The 15,365-nt window shown below is 45.3% G+C and overlaps 1 long non-coding RNA gene and 1 pseudogene across 1 annotated transcript in view; both read right to left on the bottom strand.

Moving 5' to 3' along the window:
- Positions 1-2,674: 2,674 nt before the first annotated feature.
- LOC116084924 lies at positions 2,675-3,244 on the bottom strand (annotated as a pseudogene).
- Positions 3,245-12,599: 9,355 nt separating this feature from the next.
- The window catches only part of LOC116085289, a 5,669-nt gene continuing 2,903 nt past the window's right edge, over positions 12,600-15,365 (bottom strand). The window contains exon 4 of the long non-coding RNA XR_004116479.1: positions 12,600-12,614. This is a non-coding gene — a long non-coding RNA (uncharacterized LOC116085289). The remainder of the gene's footprint in view (positions 12,615-15,365) is intronic.

Here is a 15,365-nt window from a genome sequence, read left to right as displayed (position 1 = left end):
TACTAGAACTAGGAACACAGCTTCACTGCTGTAGACCCCCTAGTATTTTAAGTTGGAAAATGGAAAGTAAGTGTTTCTTACATCTTTTAAGAGATACATTGAACACTTGGTGTGAAAAAAAAAAGAAAGTGTATAACATAATGATGGTTGGTTTTGACTTGTGTTAACTTGTAAACCTTCAAATCCAGTTCCTCTTAGGAATTTTCTTTCTTTCTTTCTTTCCTGAGACAGAGTTTCTCACTATGTAGCCCTGGCTGTCCTGGAATTCACTATGTACACTGGGCATGGCCTTGAACTCACAAAGATCTGCTTACCTCTGCCTCCCCAGTGCCTAGATTAAAGGTGTCACCACACACACACACACACACACACACACACACACACACAGTTTCAGTGAGCCTAAATTGTAAGTTCCTGTGCAGTGTGTCTTCGATGGGCAGGGACCAATGTGATGAGACAATCTTCCGGCAGCTGCCCCAGGGACCGAGTGAGGGCTCCGTGTCCCCTGTTCACTGTGTTGTTAGCCCTCTCAACAGGAAGCCAAGGCCAGGCCTGAGTGCCAAGGCCTAACCTGAGACTGCTCAGTACACAGTACACAGCACAGCTGCAGTGTGCCCCAAACAGCTTTAAAAAGCAAGCAGAACAGAAGGATTTTCAAAGCCAAGAAAAACATTTTGCAGGTTTTTGAAGAGGGAGGGGAAATGTTTGGGTCCAAAAGTCGAAAGTCAAAACTGGGTCCAGGTCAAGCCAGTGTTGACCAAAGCAGGTTCACATGTTGACGTGTAGTTCACAGTGAACAGGTCAGAGATGAGGATATGGTTAAGAGATTTGAAAGGGCATTTGACAGTTCAGTATTCACTGAATGTAAAAATAAAATTGAATTATCAAATACTGTTTCAAACTGTATCTTGTATGTTTTAACTTGTAAATGATGTCTCCAGGGTTTTAGGATGTAGGTCATTGGTACATTGTTTGCTCAGCAGGCACAAAACTCTAAGTCTGATCTCTTGTGGGCCATAAACCTGGCATGGTGGCACATCCTGTAGTCCCAACACCTGATGAGAGGTAAAGACAGGAGAACAAGAAACTCTATGTCATTCTTGGCTACAGTTTGGGGTAAGCCTGGGATATATGAGATCTGGCCTCAAAAAACCAAGCTAAATAAAAATGACATTTTTTTTTGTTTTTTTTTTGTTGTTGTTGTTTTTGAGACACGGTTTCTCTGTATATCCCTGGCTGATCTGGAAGTCACTCTGTAGACCTGGACCCATGTAAAAATCTAGTTGTGGGCACCAGAGAGATGACTCAGTGGTTAAGAACACTGACTGTTCTTCCAGAGGTCCTGAGTTCAATTCCTAGGAACCACATGGTGGCTCACAACCATCTGATGTCCTCTTCTGGTATGTCTGAAGACAGCGACAGTGTACTCATATACATAAAATAAATAATTCTAAAAACAAAAACAAAAACAAAACACTAAGTGTGGCTACAGGCATGCCCATAACTCCAGCTCTGTGTGGGACAGGGATGCCACCAGAGTTTGCTGACTACTAGCCTAGCTCCAGATTTAGGTCAAGACCCCGTCTCAAGGGAGGGAACTATGTGAGTGTGGCACCTGCTTTCCTCTGATTTCACACATCGGTGTAAGGAACCAGGAGTTAAACAGGCTCCCTGATAGCCAGACAGACACACAGAAAGAGGCCCTGATAATTTCTGGTGGTGAATTTCTGAGATGGCCCACTTTCACCTCATCCCCCTGACCTGAAATAAAAGCCTAGCAGTTTAAACAAAGGCCTTGGGGTCCTTTCTGACAATGAGGTCCCCACTGATGGACAGGCTCAACAAATCCAAGGCTGGATCAGAACCCAGTTACACAGCAGCTGTGGGCCAAGCAGCCACCTTTTCTTCAAGCTGACTAACCCTCAATTAGGGGAGGAAGACCCTTCAGAGACTTAAAAAAACCTGGCCCTGGAACGGAGACTAGATTTTTGTTGGGGTCCTGAGTCACCCCTTCATTTTTCCAAGGGCCCCTTTCTCTGTGTTTCCCTCACTCATTAAAGTCCCTCCTGCTAGTTTTGTCTGCTCCAGGTGCTGGACTGCAGATTTCTCCACTATTACTTATCATGATACAGATTTCTTCTGCCTTTTAATTCTTTTTTTTTTTTTAAGATTTATTTATTTATTATATGTAAGTACACTGTAGCTGTCTTCAGATGCACCAGAAGAGGGCGTCAGATCTCATTATGGGTGGTTGTGAGCCACCATGTGGTTGCTGGGATTTGAACTCATGACCTTCCGAAGAGCAATCGGTGCTCTTCCCCGCTGAGCCATCTCACCAGCCCTGCCTTTTAATTCTTTAAGTGACAGAGAAAATGAACCCAATCAAGATCCCAGAGTAACAGGTGCATGGACCCTCACTCTGCATATATAGAAGTTCATATATACCCCACACATACACACATTATACTAAACACACACACACACACACACACAGTTACTAGTTCAGAAGAAATGAGAAATTTAAAGAAAACCATCCCTTCTTCCAGAGAAAACATTGGAAACCACTGGACAAGTCATGGGAAAGGTGAGAGAGAGACAAAGCAGCTTTTTAAAGGTTTATTTATATGTGTAAGTACACTGTACTTTTAGTTTCTGGAGCTAGGAAACTGAGGCCTCACTCATCAGTCTGCTGCATGGTTCCCTTCTTAGACACATAGATGCCACCCAAAAACTTTCTGAGATCCTTGTTTTTAACTGTTGTGGCTTGCTGAATCAGAGCCACTGAATTTGAAACAAGTTCAATGTCATTTCCTTCGGGGATTAATTCATCCTTCTGGGCTTGAGAGACAGAACAAGCAACACCAACACCTGTCCTCATCCGAACCCTGTGGATGTATTTCTCACCCAAGAAATTTCGGATTTCAACCACAGACCCATTCTCCTGAATAACGACGTTGATGGGGAAGTGAGCATGCACAGACCTCATCTCATAACAGAAGCCCAGTAACACCCTTGATCATGTTCTGAACATGACTGCAGATGGTTCTGACAGTGGCCAGTTCCTTTCTGTTACCCCACCATTTGTCAACCCGGAGCCTTTTCTTTTTCTTTCCAAGAAGACTCAGCTCTACATTGATGTGATTGAAGTTCCCCTGGGGCCCCTCACAATGACTGTGCGCCCCTTCAGAGTGATGTTGACGTTTTCTGGACAGATGACTGTCTGATTGCTGAGAATGGTCTTCATTCTCACAGTAGATGGAGCAAAGAGAGAGTGCTTTTAAGCTTTTAAAGCTCTTTTTAAATTTTTATTTATTTATTTATTTATTTATTTATTTATTTATTTATTTATTATATGTAGTACACTGTAGCTGTCTGAAGACACCCCAGAAGTGGGCGTCAGATCTTGTTACAAACCACATCACGTGGTTGCTGGGATTTGAACTCAGGACCTTTGGAAGACCAGTCAGAGCTCTTAACCTCTGAGCCATCTCTCCAGCCCCAAGCTCTTAAATTTTATTCCTTAGGTGGGATTCTTGGGAAAGAGTATGCTAATTAAAAATTAGCAATTAAGAACATCGAGTAGGGCCAACAGAGTGGCCAACAGAGTGGGAATGTGGAAGGAGTGCTAGCGGCCAGGGTAAGTGGCTTCAAGTGGCTGTGGCAAGAGGGGCAGGGAGTAGGAGGTGGGGGGTTGGAGCATTCTTCTTCCCGCAGAATCTAAAAGAAGAGCCACTTGCAGATCCTTGAACAGGAGCTATTTACCCGAGAAGGAAATTCTTTGAACATAAAAAGCAAGTCAAATGTCACAAACCAATCTGGGAAAATGTCACTGTGTAAGAATAAGGTGAATGACAGGTAGGATTGGGCTTGGTGCCTGATAATGCATCACGTTGTTATGTAACAACACAAGCTCACCCTGCGCCTCCTAGGCACTTTACAGCTCCAAGGATGCACAGAACACACGGAGAAAAGGGGGATGCAGGCAGATTCTTCAGGCAAAATGATAGCCAGGAAGAACAGTCTGGCCAGGTGGCGTCGGGAACTACTTCAGTCCAAGCACTTGGCAGTTTGACCAGGCAGTGGTGATGCACACTTTGAATCCCTGCGTTTGGGAGGCAGAGGCGGGAGGATCTTCGTGAGTTTGAAGACAGCCTGGTCTGGTCTACAGAGTGAGTTCCAGGACAGCCAGGGTGACACAGAGGAACCCTGTCTGGAAAACGAGACCGAGAGGGAAAGAGAAGGTGGGGGACTATCAGCATAGGGACAGATTATCTTTTCTCAGCAGCTTGGGATGCAGTCTCCCTGATTGTCTGGTCTAGACTCCGTGCTCTTTCTGTGATGCAACCAAGGATGCCGTTTAGAGGCTGAGCCTGACGGTTTCAGTCTATGAGGCATGGCTCACCGTAATGACGCTTTTCTGTTTCCTTCATCCCAGAAGATTTTTTGGAGTGAAAAGGTTCAGTGAACTGCAGTTGCTTCATTATGATTTTTTTTTTGAGATTTTTTTAAAAACATGTATATATCTGCCTGCGGAAATCTAAGTGCATCATGTGCCTGCAGGAGTCCTTGGAGGGCAGAGTGGATGTCTGCATCCCTAGAACTGAAGGTACAGGCTGTTGTAAGCCAACATACACGTTCTGGGGACTCGGTCAGGTCTCCTGCTAGAGCACTGAGCGCCCCTAACTGAGCATCTCTCCCAGCTCTGAGCGGCAGGGCTTTAATCAGAACGTAGAGCCTGAAACCTCACCACTGCATTGCATGTGGTCCTCCTGTCTTCTTCTGCAATCTGAAAATAATGGCTTCTTAAAAACCAGGCTTTAACAGGCAGGGCTACAGAGAGAAACTCTGTCTCGAAAAACCAAAAAAAAAAAAAAAATCCCAGCACTTGGGAGGCAGAGGCAGGCAGATTTCTGAGTTCGAGGCCAGCCTGGTCTACAGAGTGAGCTCCAGGACAGCCAGGGCTACACAGAGATACCCTGTCTAAAAAAAAAAAAAAAAAAAAAAAAAAAAAAAAAAGAATAAATAAATACATTAATGAAGTGGAAATTTTTAAGGGGTTGGGGGTCAGAGGTCAAGTGTGTTTGCTGCTTTTGCAGAGAACCAGAATTCAGTTCCCAGCACTCACTTCATGTGGCTCACTGCTGCCTATCACTCCAGTTTGAGGGGATCTACCCTCTTCTGGCTTCTGGGACATGCTATACATGCAACACACACGCGCGCGCACACACACACACACACACACACACACACACACACACACACACAAATGAATCTTTAAAGAAACCTCTGGGGCTAGAGAGATTGCTCAGTGGTTAAGAGCACTGACTGTTCTTCCAGAGGTTCTGAGTTCAATTCCCAGCAATCACATGGTGGCTCACGGCTATCTGTAATGGGATCCGATGCCCTCTTCTGGGTGTGTCTGAAGACAGCTACAGTATACTTCCATACATAAAATAAATAAAATCTTAAAAAAAAAGAAACCTCTGTCAAAGTAAGTATTCTCTTCCTTTGATTTTAGTGAATCTAAAATGGATTTTTAAAGTGAATTTAAAAAGGAAATACTATAGCACAGATTTGATGCTGACCATCTGATATGCAAGGTGAGCAGGGCACTCTGAAGCTTGAGCCCCAAGTCCAACAGCATCAGTGTGTGCACAGGGCAGACTACACCTACTCTGCAGTCCCAGAAACCAGGAGAGAGGTGTGGAGGTAGGAACCTCAGTATGTCCCAAAGCAAATACACGCTCAGACTGCCAGAAGATAGATAGTATTACTTTAAGCTGGGTGTGTGGCATGTGCAGGTATCCTGGGATCTGGAGGCTGAAGCAAAATGATTCATGGTCAGCCAGGGATACAAAGTGAATTTGAGGCTAGCCTGAGCCTCATGACAAGACCGTGTCTCAAAACACCAATAAATAAATAAATAAATAAATAAATAAATAAATAAATAAATATAAAAGAAATTAATTATGCCACGCACACTTTGCCTGACAGTAGTTTGTGAGGCAAAAAGCTTCAAGGAAGCCAGCCTCCTACAACCCCTAACTCGGAGGTAGCCCAGACGTGTCCTTGTGATAGTGTCGCGTGCTAGGTGTCCCCCTATAATATGACTTACTACAATAGCTAGACAAAATTAAACCTGCTCTCTGACCTCCACCAACGTTCCAACACCCTAGCCAAACCCTGGCTTGGAATTTTGCAGGCACTGTTACACATTCAGACTAATTGCCTCTGGCATTGTTAGAGAGATAATGAGGGGGGTAGGGCATTGAAGCTTACAGAACAGAAATTGAAAATCCCAGGGCAAAAGTCACCTTTTCAGTCAAGTACAGCAGTTGAATCACTCTCAGGGATTAGAAGAATGAAACCCCTGGGACATCCCTCTATTAGCCCAGAAGATTAGCATAGTGGGCGCTTACTAAGGTTGGGGGGGGGCTTGAGCCGAGAATGTGTGTGTGTGTGTGTGTGTGTGTGTGTGTGTGTGTGTGTGTGTGTGACAGTGTACTGCAGAGCATTCGAGATTCGAGCCTCTACCCTCCAGGGTGGCTCGTCCACAGCCCCCCTCCCCCCAAACTCCGGCCAGCCCGTGCAGGCCCTAGCGTGCTTGGAGCCTGGGGATGCTGCACTGGTCCAGAAGAAATGGATAGCTGCTGTTTTAGACCCAGTGTGTTTCAGATGGCCTCAGATGTACCTTAACCCCTGAGCTGTCTGATTTTTCTTTTCTCTTTTGTAATAACTGTAAAAGTCTGATGCCATTTTGAGAAATACATTCAGATCCTGTACTTCCTTGTGTCCGTGTCTGTGTATCATTCTCGCCAACTTCTTGCCCGCCTGATTACTGGGACCCTGATTTCTCCTGCCAGTTGAGAGACCTTCGACTGCCCTGGCCTGTAGCAATCAGCTCTTCTGAGTTCCCACCTCTGTGACTTCCCCCAGATGATGAACTATAAGCTGGAACTGTGCACTAAAAACCCTCCCCCCTCCTCCTCCTCTCCCCTCCTCCTCCTCTCCCTCTTCCTTGTCCTCCTCCTCGTCCTCCTCCCCCTCCTCCTCCTCCTCATGCTCCTCCTTCTCCTCCTCCTTTCCCTCTTCCTCCTTGTCCTCCTCCTCCACCTCCTCCTGCTCCCCCCTCCTCCTCCTCCTCCTCCTCCTCCTCTTCCTCCTCCTCTCCCTTTTCCTTGTCCTCCTCTTTCCTTTCCCCTCCTCCTCCTCCTCCTTCTCCTTCCCCTCCTCCTCCTCATCCTCCTCGTCCTCCTATTCCTCCTTGTCCTCCTCCTCCTTCCCCTGCTCCTTCTCGTCCTCCTCCCCCTCCTCCTCCCCCTCCTCCTCCTCCTCCTCCTCCTCCTGTCTCCCTCTTGCTATTCCTCCTTCCCTCTTCCTCTCCAGCCCTGGCCTGTGGCAATCAGTTCTTCTGAGTTCCCACCTCTGTGACTTCCCCCAAATGATGAACTATAAGCTGGAACTGTGCCAGCCTACAGTGTTGGGGACTATTATCTATAAATCTCTTACATTTCTGCCTGGTTTGGGCTTTTTGAACAAAGCACCTCTTTGAGCAATGGTTCTCAACCTTCCTAATGCTTTGACCCTCTAATACAGTTCCTTATATATTGGTGACCTCCCCAAACATAAAATTATTTTTGTTGCTACTTTGTAACTGTAATATTGCTATGGTTATGAATCATAATGTAAATAACTGATATGCAGTATATCTGATATGATACCCCTAAAGGGGTCGCCACCCACAGGTTGAGAACCACTGTCTTAGAGTAACTGACAGTCCTGGAAGCTAGTGCATCTTTCTGACGAAGTTTGAACACAGCCTCCCCCAAGGAAGTCCTGGTCACCTTCCCCTCTACTGGAGATAAGTCCCCACTCATTCCTGAGTGATGAGTGATGTCTTTGTTGGGAAGAGGAAAGAGAGGTGCCAACTGCCTTATAAATCTGTCTTTGGATCTGGGGGGGATCTTCTGCAGTGCACCCCCTGCATAGGCAGTAGCACCTGACTTTCACATCACCCCGGGGGAACAGAGTGTGGGAACGGCTGAGATTTGCTGCTCCAGCTACTATTTCTGCCTCAGTGATAAGCTATATTTCTGACACTCAAGTTTTGTGTCTCCTGTCAAAATATGTATGTGAAACTGTAGTAACACATTAGCTTGCAAACGGTAAAAATCTCAGACCCATTTACAGGCACTGACAGAAAGAGGCCAAGGGATTAGAAAGGATGAATATTCAGCAAAATTATCAAAAGACTTGATGGAGAAGTTAAGCAATATTTGCCAGGTGTTTTGTACAGTTCCCATGTCTCAGAGAGCTTGCCCCCGCGATGCTCCTAGGATATTAATGATGGGGTTCGAAGTCTCATACCCTACTAGATACCACTTTGGCATTTAGGAAAATGGGAGACCGCAAGGCCACTCTCATTTTCTCCTCGCTCAGATCACAGAACCCCTATTTGAGAGGACACCCCATGCAGCTTCCCAGAACAGGGGAAGGAAGGCTCTTCATCAGTAGGACAGAGACGACTCTGAATGAATTCTGAGTAAATTTGGCTTTGCAAATTTCTCATGGTTCATTATGATTCTATCAAGCCTCTTTGTACAGCTTAGTTTTATCCGACTTCTCTGAGGGGAGGGAACCTCAATTGAGAGAATGCCTCCAGAAAATTGGTCTGTAGGCAGACAAGCCAGTGGGGCATTTTCTTAATTAGTGATGGATGGGGGAGGGCCCAGCTCACTGTGGGCGGTTCCGTTCCCTGGGCTGATGGTCCTGGGTTCTATAAGAAAGCAGGTTAAACAAGCCATGGGGACCAAGCCAGGAAGCAGCACTTCTCCATGGCCTCTGCATCAGCTCCTGCCTTCAGGTTCCTGCCTCGTTAGAGTTCCTGTCTTGCCTTCCTTCAGGGGATTGGGACTTGGGATACATACGTTAGCCAAAGGAAGCCTTTCCTCCCTGAAATGCTTTGGTCATGGTGCTTTATCACAGCAGCAGTCACCCTGACTGAGACACTCTTCATCCATACTGTGTGTCTGCCCACTTCTCACTAAACCTAAGTATAAATGATTTACCTCTTTATTTGTTTCTTTGGGTCATCATTATCATACAGAAGTTCCTATGTCCTGTACATTTTATATTAAAATACACACACAGTGGTCTGGAGATATAGCTCAGTTGTTAAGAGCACTGGCTGCTTTTCCAGAGAACCCGGGTTTAATTCCTAGCACCTACATGCTGGCTAACAAACTGTCTGTAACTCTAGTCCCAGGAGATCTGATGTCCTCTTCTGGCCTCCAATGGAACTGCACATATCTGTAAGTCCAGCATTTGGGATGCAGAGGCGAGAGAATTAAGAGTTTGAAGATACAAGCCGTGCAGTGGTGGTGCATGCCTTTAATCCCAGCACTTGGGAGGCAGAGGCAGGCGGATTTTTGAGTTCGAGGCTAGCCTGGTCTACAGAGTGAGTTCCAGGATAGCCAAGGCTATACAGAGAAACCCTGTCTTAAAAAAAAACAAAACAAACAAACAAAAAACCAAAACAAACAAAACAAAACAAAAAATGAAGATACGAGCTGGAGAGGTAGTAGTTAAGAGTATTGGCTGTACTTGTGGAGGTCCTGGATTTAATTCCCAACACCCACATGGCAGCTCACAACTGTCTGTAGCTCCAATTCCAGGGGAGCTGGTGGTATGTGGTACCTTCAAACATACATGTAGGCCAAACACTGATGTACACATAAAATAATAAATAAATTTTAGCCAGGCAGTGGTGGCACACGCCTTTAAACCCAGCACTTTCAAGGCAGAGGTAGGCAGATTTCTGAGTTCAAGGCCAGCCTGGTCTACAGAGTGAGTTCCAGGACAGCCAGGGATATACAGAGAATCCTGTCTCGACAAAAAACAAAAAACAAAAATCTTAAAATGAAGCCATGGTGAAAAGAAAGGAGAAGTCCTCTTGAAGACATCATAGCCTGAAGGCATCCCAGGAGTTTCTCTGCATGCAGGGCAACTGGAGCCTAGCATGACTGCCCTCCGAAAGGCCCAACAAGCAGCTGAAAGAGTCAGATGCATATATTTATACCCAACCAATGGACAGAAGCTGCTGACCCCTGTGGGTGAATTAGGGGAAAGCTGGAAGAAGCTGAGGAGGAGGGGCAACCCTATAAGAAGACCAGCAGTCTCAACTAACCTGGACCCCCAAGATTGCTCTGACAATGAGCCACCAACCAGGCAGCATACACCAGCTGAAACAAGGCCCCCAACACACATAAAACATATACAGCAGAAGATGGCTGGGCCTGGACTCAGTGAGAGAAGATGCACCTAACGCTCAAGAGACTGGAGGCCCAGAGAGTGTGGAGGTTTGGGGGGATGGGGGTGGAGGGATGGGGGCATCCTCTTGGAGATGGGGTGTAGAAGGAGAAGGTATGGGATGTGGAACAGTCAGAGGGCAGACGGGGAGGGGGATAAAGACTGGACTGAAAAAGAAATTAAAGAATAATAATTAAAAAAAAAAAAGAGTCAGCACTTGGGAGGCAGAGGCAGGCAGATTTCTGAGTTCGAGGCCAGCTTGGTCTACAGTGTGAGTTCCAGGACAGCCAGGGCTATACAGAGAAACCTAGTCTCAGAAAAAGAAAAAAAAAAGTAGGGGGGGCTGGAAACATGGCTCAGTGGTTAAGAGCACTGACTGCTCTTCTGAAGGTCCTGAGTTAAAATCCCAGCAACCACATGATGACTCACAACCATCCGTAATGAGATCTGATGCCCTCTTCTGAGGTGTCTGAAGACAGCTACAGTGTACTTACATATAATAAATAAATAAATAAATAAATAAATCTTTAAAAAAAAAAAAAAGGCCGGGCAGAGGTGGTGCATGCCTTTAATCCCAGTACTAGGGAGGCAGAGGCAGGCAGATTTCTGAGTTCAATGCAGGCTGGTCTACAGAGTGAGTTCCAGGATAGCCAGGGCTACACAGAGAAACCCTGTCTCAGAAAAACCTAAAAAAAAAAAAAAAAAAAAAAAAGTAGGGGTGGGAGGGCGGCATGAACTTAAGCTTTTCTCTGGTGAGCTCATCTTTGCCAGCAGGGCCTCAGTAATAAGCCTGAGACTGGGAAGAAAGCTAGCTCACCTCCATAAAAGCCTTGATGCTCCCACACTCACCCTCCTCCCTGTCTGTGGAGCAGAGGGGAGCATACTGCACACTGCTTAACCATATTTCAGCAGCTTAGTCACCTTTACTTTTAATAGACAGTGGCAGTTGGCGTTCTCATTGTGCTCACATTACAGCAGGGCTGTCACCCAACACACGTCCCACCTGACTAAATCCATCACTTCCCACTGCCTTCAGTTTGTGCGGTGGGGGAGGCATGGGAAGAAACGGGGCACTGGGATATGATGGAGAAAGATCATAACGCGGCACACCAAGGTTTGAATAGACTAAGCTTCTTACCTGCTCCCTAGCTACTGACCGCCCTGTGGGGAAAGATTTCTTTGTCTCCTAATTCAGTCTCTGGCACTGTGGGCCTAAGGGAAGGCTGAACTGACATGTTTCTGTCTGATTTTGTTAAGAGTATGTTTTTATGCCAGGTGGTGGCGGCCAATGCCTTTAATCTCAGCACTCGGGAGGCAGAGGCAGGCAGATGTCTGAGTTCAAGGCCACCCAGGTCAATAAAGTGAGTTCTAGGACAGCCAGACATCCAGGGCTACACAGAGAAACCTTGTCTTGAAAAACAAAACAAAACAAAAAACCATGTTTGTGCACACACATGCACACTAATATTTGTGTCTTCTTTACTCTGTTTTTTCCCTGTGTAATGTAACATCGAGATATTATCAGTAGTTATCACATTTAAGCTATGGGACACTGAAATTTCCTCAAAAGACGTTGCCTATGCCTATATGTTCTAAGACATAGAAGGTGTGTGTGTTTGGGGTGGGGGGGGGGCTGGTGAGATGGTTCAGCGGTTAAGAGCACCGACTGCTCTTCCGAAGTTCTTGAGTTCAAGTCCCAGCAACCACATGGTGGCTCACAACCATTTGTGGTGAGATCTCATGCCCTCTTCTGGTGTGTCTGAAGACAGCAACAGTATACTTACATATTATAATAAATAAATCTTTAAAAAAAAAAAAGAAGGCGTGTGGGGTTGGACATGTGGTAATTATGTCATGCTAAGGGGGACTATGAGCTAGTCACTGTTTTCACTTAAAAATTAAGCATGATTTTTTAATTGAGGTGTGATTATGTGTCGGGTTGACAAGCTGTGGACAACTGATGGCTAATCTCCAATCTCCATTGTCAATTTGGCTAAATCTGGAATCCATTAAAATGCAAGGAGCTGGGCACACCAGTGAAGGTTTTCTTGCCAGCCTCTTCTGAGGTAGGAAGACGGACCTTAACGAAGTCTAGATCGTCTGAGGTGGGAAGACCCACTCTAAATCTAGGCCTGTGATGGAGCAAAGGTTACTGAGAGGCACCCAGAAAGCGACTTGGCACCACGCATAACCTCTAAAGGCTTGTATCTCCGTAACTGCTTCTTCCAGTGAAGTCCCACGGCTAAAGGTTGCACCGCTCCGGAAATGGCGCCACCAACTGGAGACCACACCTTCAACATCTGAGCCTGTGGAAGCCATGACAGATTCAAATAATAATAATTAATAATAATAATAATAATAATAATAATAATAATAATAATTACAGTGTACTTACAAATAACAAATAAATAAATTTTAAAAAAGGAATAACATAAATTATATATAAATAATACACTTAATTTATGTACTTGTATATATAGAATTTATATATTAAAATCAAAGGTCCTAACTCCTCCTCTTCCTCCTCTCCCTCCTCCTTCTTCTTCTCTCCTGCTTCCTTCTTCCTCCTCCTCCTTTTGATTTTTCAAGACAGGGATTCTCTGTGTAGTCCTGCCTGTCTTGAAACTCCTCTGAAGACCAGCCTGGCCTTGAACTCACAGAGATCCACCTGCCTTTGCCTCCTGAGTGCTGGAATTAAAGGTATGTACAACCACCAATGTCCAGCAACAATTTCTTTTTTTTTTTTTAAAGATTTATTTTATTTATTTTATGTGTATGAGTACACTGTAGCTGTACAGATGGCCGTGAGCTATCATGTGTGTGGCTGCTGGGAATTGAACTCAGGACCTCTGCCAGCCCCACTAGCTCCGGCCCTGCTCACTCCTCCTGCCTGCTCGCTCCAGCGTAATTCACTGCAGCTGTCTTCAGACGCACCAGAAGAGGGCGTCAGATCTCATTATGGGTGGTTGTGAGCCACCATGTGGTTGCTGGGATCCGAACTCAGGACCTTCGGAAGAGCAGTCAGTGCTCTTACCCTCTGAGCCATCTCGACAACCCCAACAATTTCTTAAGGTTCTAGAATTACATAAATGACAACACTGACACTACTCAGGGGAGATAACGCTTGTGGTCACCAGGAAGCTGTTAGCTTTTACACTAAGATTCAGGGTTATTTACATAAGCTGCTAACCACTGCTATATGGTGTCCTTGTTGATTGAAATCTTCCACCGGTAATTTTGTTCCATTGAAGTAGGCATTGGAGCCTTCTTCTTCAGAATTCCAGCGTATATAGAAGACCAACAGAGAGATTCAGCCTTGTGTACTGAGTAACTAGTGAATTCTTGGACCTCCCATTCACAGCCAGACATTGTTGGATTAGCTGTTGCCGATAAATCATTCCAGTAAATCTCATATGTATATATGATATATGACATGTAATTATATATTTTATAATTATATCAATTAACATAATTATGTTATATAAGTATATAATATATAGTAATTAATATATAATATATAAAATACACATGACTTATATTTTACATATATACATGTAAAATATATATATATATATATATATGTATGTGTGTGTGGAGAGAGTGAGTGAGAGAGAGAGAGAGAGAGATTCATTCTCTACATTCTGAAATTCTGACTAACACAATATGATGAGACACCACAATGAAGAGCAACCTGGAAAGGGTTTAACTTCCACCTCCACATCACACATGGAGAGAGGTTAGGGCTGTGACTCCGCACAGAAACCTGGAGTGAGAAACTGAAGCAGATGCCGTGGAGGAGTGCTGCCCACCAGCTTGCTTGCTCTCCATGGGTTCTCAGTTTGCTTTCTCATACATACCAGGCCCACCTGCCTACAGGTGACACCCCTCACAATGGGCTAGGCCTCCCACTAAGAAAATGTCCTATATACTTGTTTACAGACCAATCTCAAGGTGGTATTTTCTCAGTTGTGGTGTTGCCTCTTCTTAGGTAACACTAGGGTGTGTCAAATTGACAAGCCGACCAAAGCAAGCGACACAGTGAGGCTGTCTATCTTGACCATCAGCTGAGCAGAGGCAAAAGGAGCCTGTCTCAGCGTAGTATTGCTGCCATCCTTCAGATCCCAACTCCACAGATGAAGACACAGGTCCAAGAGTTCCAAGGTACTAGCTGGAAGTCGCTATTATCCAATACCAGAGTTTGTGGAAATAGCAAGGCTTCTATACACCAGTGTCTTACTTAGGGTTTTACTACTGTGAACAGATATCATGACCAAGGAAACTCTTAGAAGGACATTGAATTGGGGCTGGCTTAAGGTTCAGAGGTTCATTCCATTATCATCAAAGCAGGAACATGGCAGCATCCAGGCAGGCATGATGCAGGAGGAACTAAGAATTCTACATCTTCATCTGAAGGCTACTAGGAGAATAATCACTTCCAGGCAGCTAGGACTAGGGTCTTATAGCCCACACCCACTGTGACACACCTACTCCAACAGGGCCACACCTCCTAATAGTGCCACTCCCTGGGCCAAGCATATACAAACCATAACCAGCATGAAGGGGGACACCGACCCCCTAACCATTGTTTTTGTGGTTAAAAGCTCACCCAGTACCACACCGGGATCCCAAACACCCAGTGTAGCTAAGACTTTCTATTGGTTTGAACCCATGTTGAAGCAGCCCTCTCTGGTTCTAGATGATGGTGTTCTCTTGTGGCTTGCATGGTCTGTTTTCAGATAGCCACACGGCTGCTCCTTCACATCCACATTCAAGTGGCAAACTGCAAAGGCTTTCGCAGACAACACTAAGGCCTTCCTCATCCCATTGTTCCACAGGTACTTGAAACCTGTTTGTACCAAACTCAACATTAGAAAGATCACATGGTACACACCCCAGCTATGCAGGGAGTGTGGGTGCTTATTATTCTTCTCTAGGTGGTTCTAGCAATAACTAGAAAATAAGTTATAATAAAAAAAGAACAGACTCAGCTGGGTGGTGTTACACACCTTTAATCCCAGCACTTGGGAGGCAGAGGCAGGCGGATTTCTGAGTTCTAG

Source organism: Mastomys coucha, unplaced genomic scaffold, assembly GCF_008632895.1.
Source record: "Mastomys coucha isolate ucsf_1 unplaced genomic scaffold, UCSF_Mcou_1 pScaffold9, whole genome shotgun sequence".
NCBI classification, from domain to species: domain Eukaryota; kingdom Metazoa; phylum Chordata; class Mammalia; order Rodentia; family Muridae; genus Mastomys; species Mastomys coucha.
The sequence above is the reverse complement of the archived record's forward strand: the minus strand, read 5'-3'. Positions and strand labels throughout refer to the sequence as shown.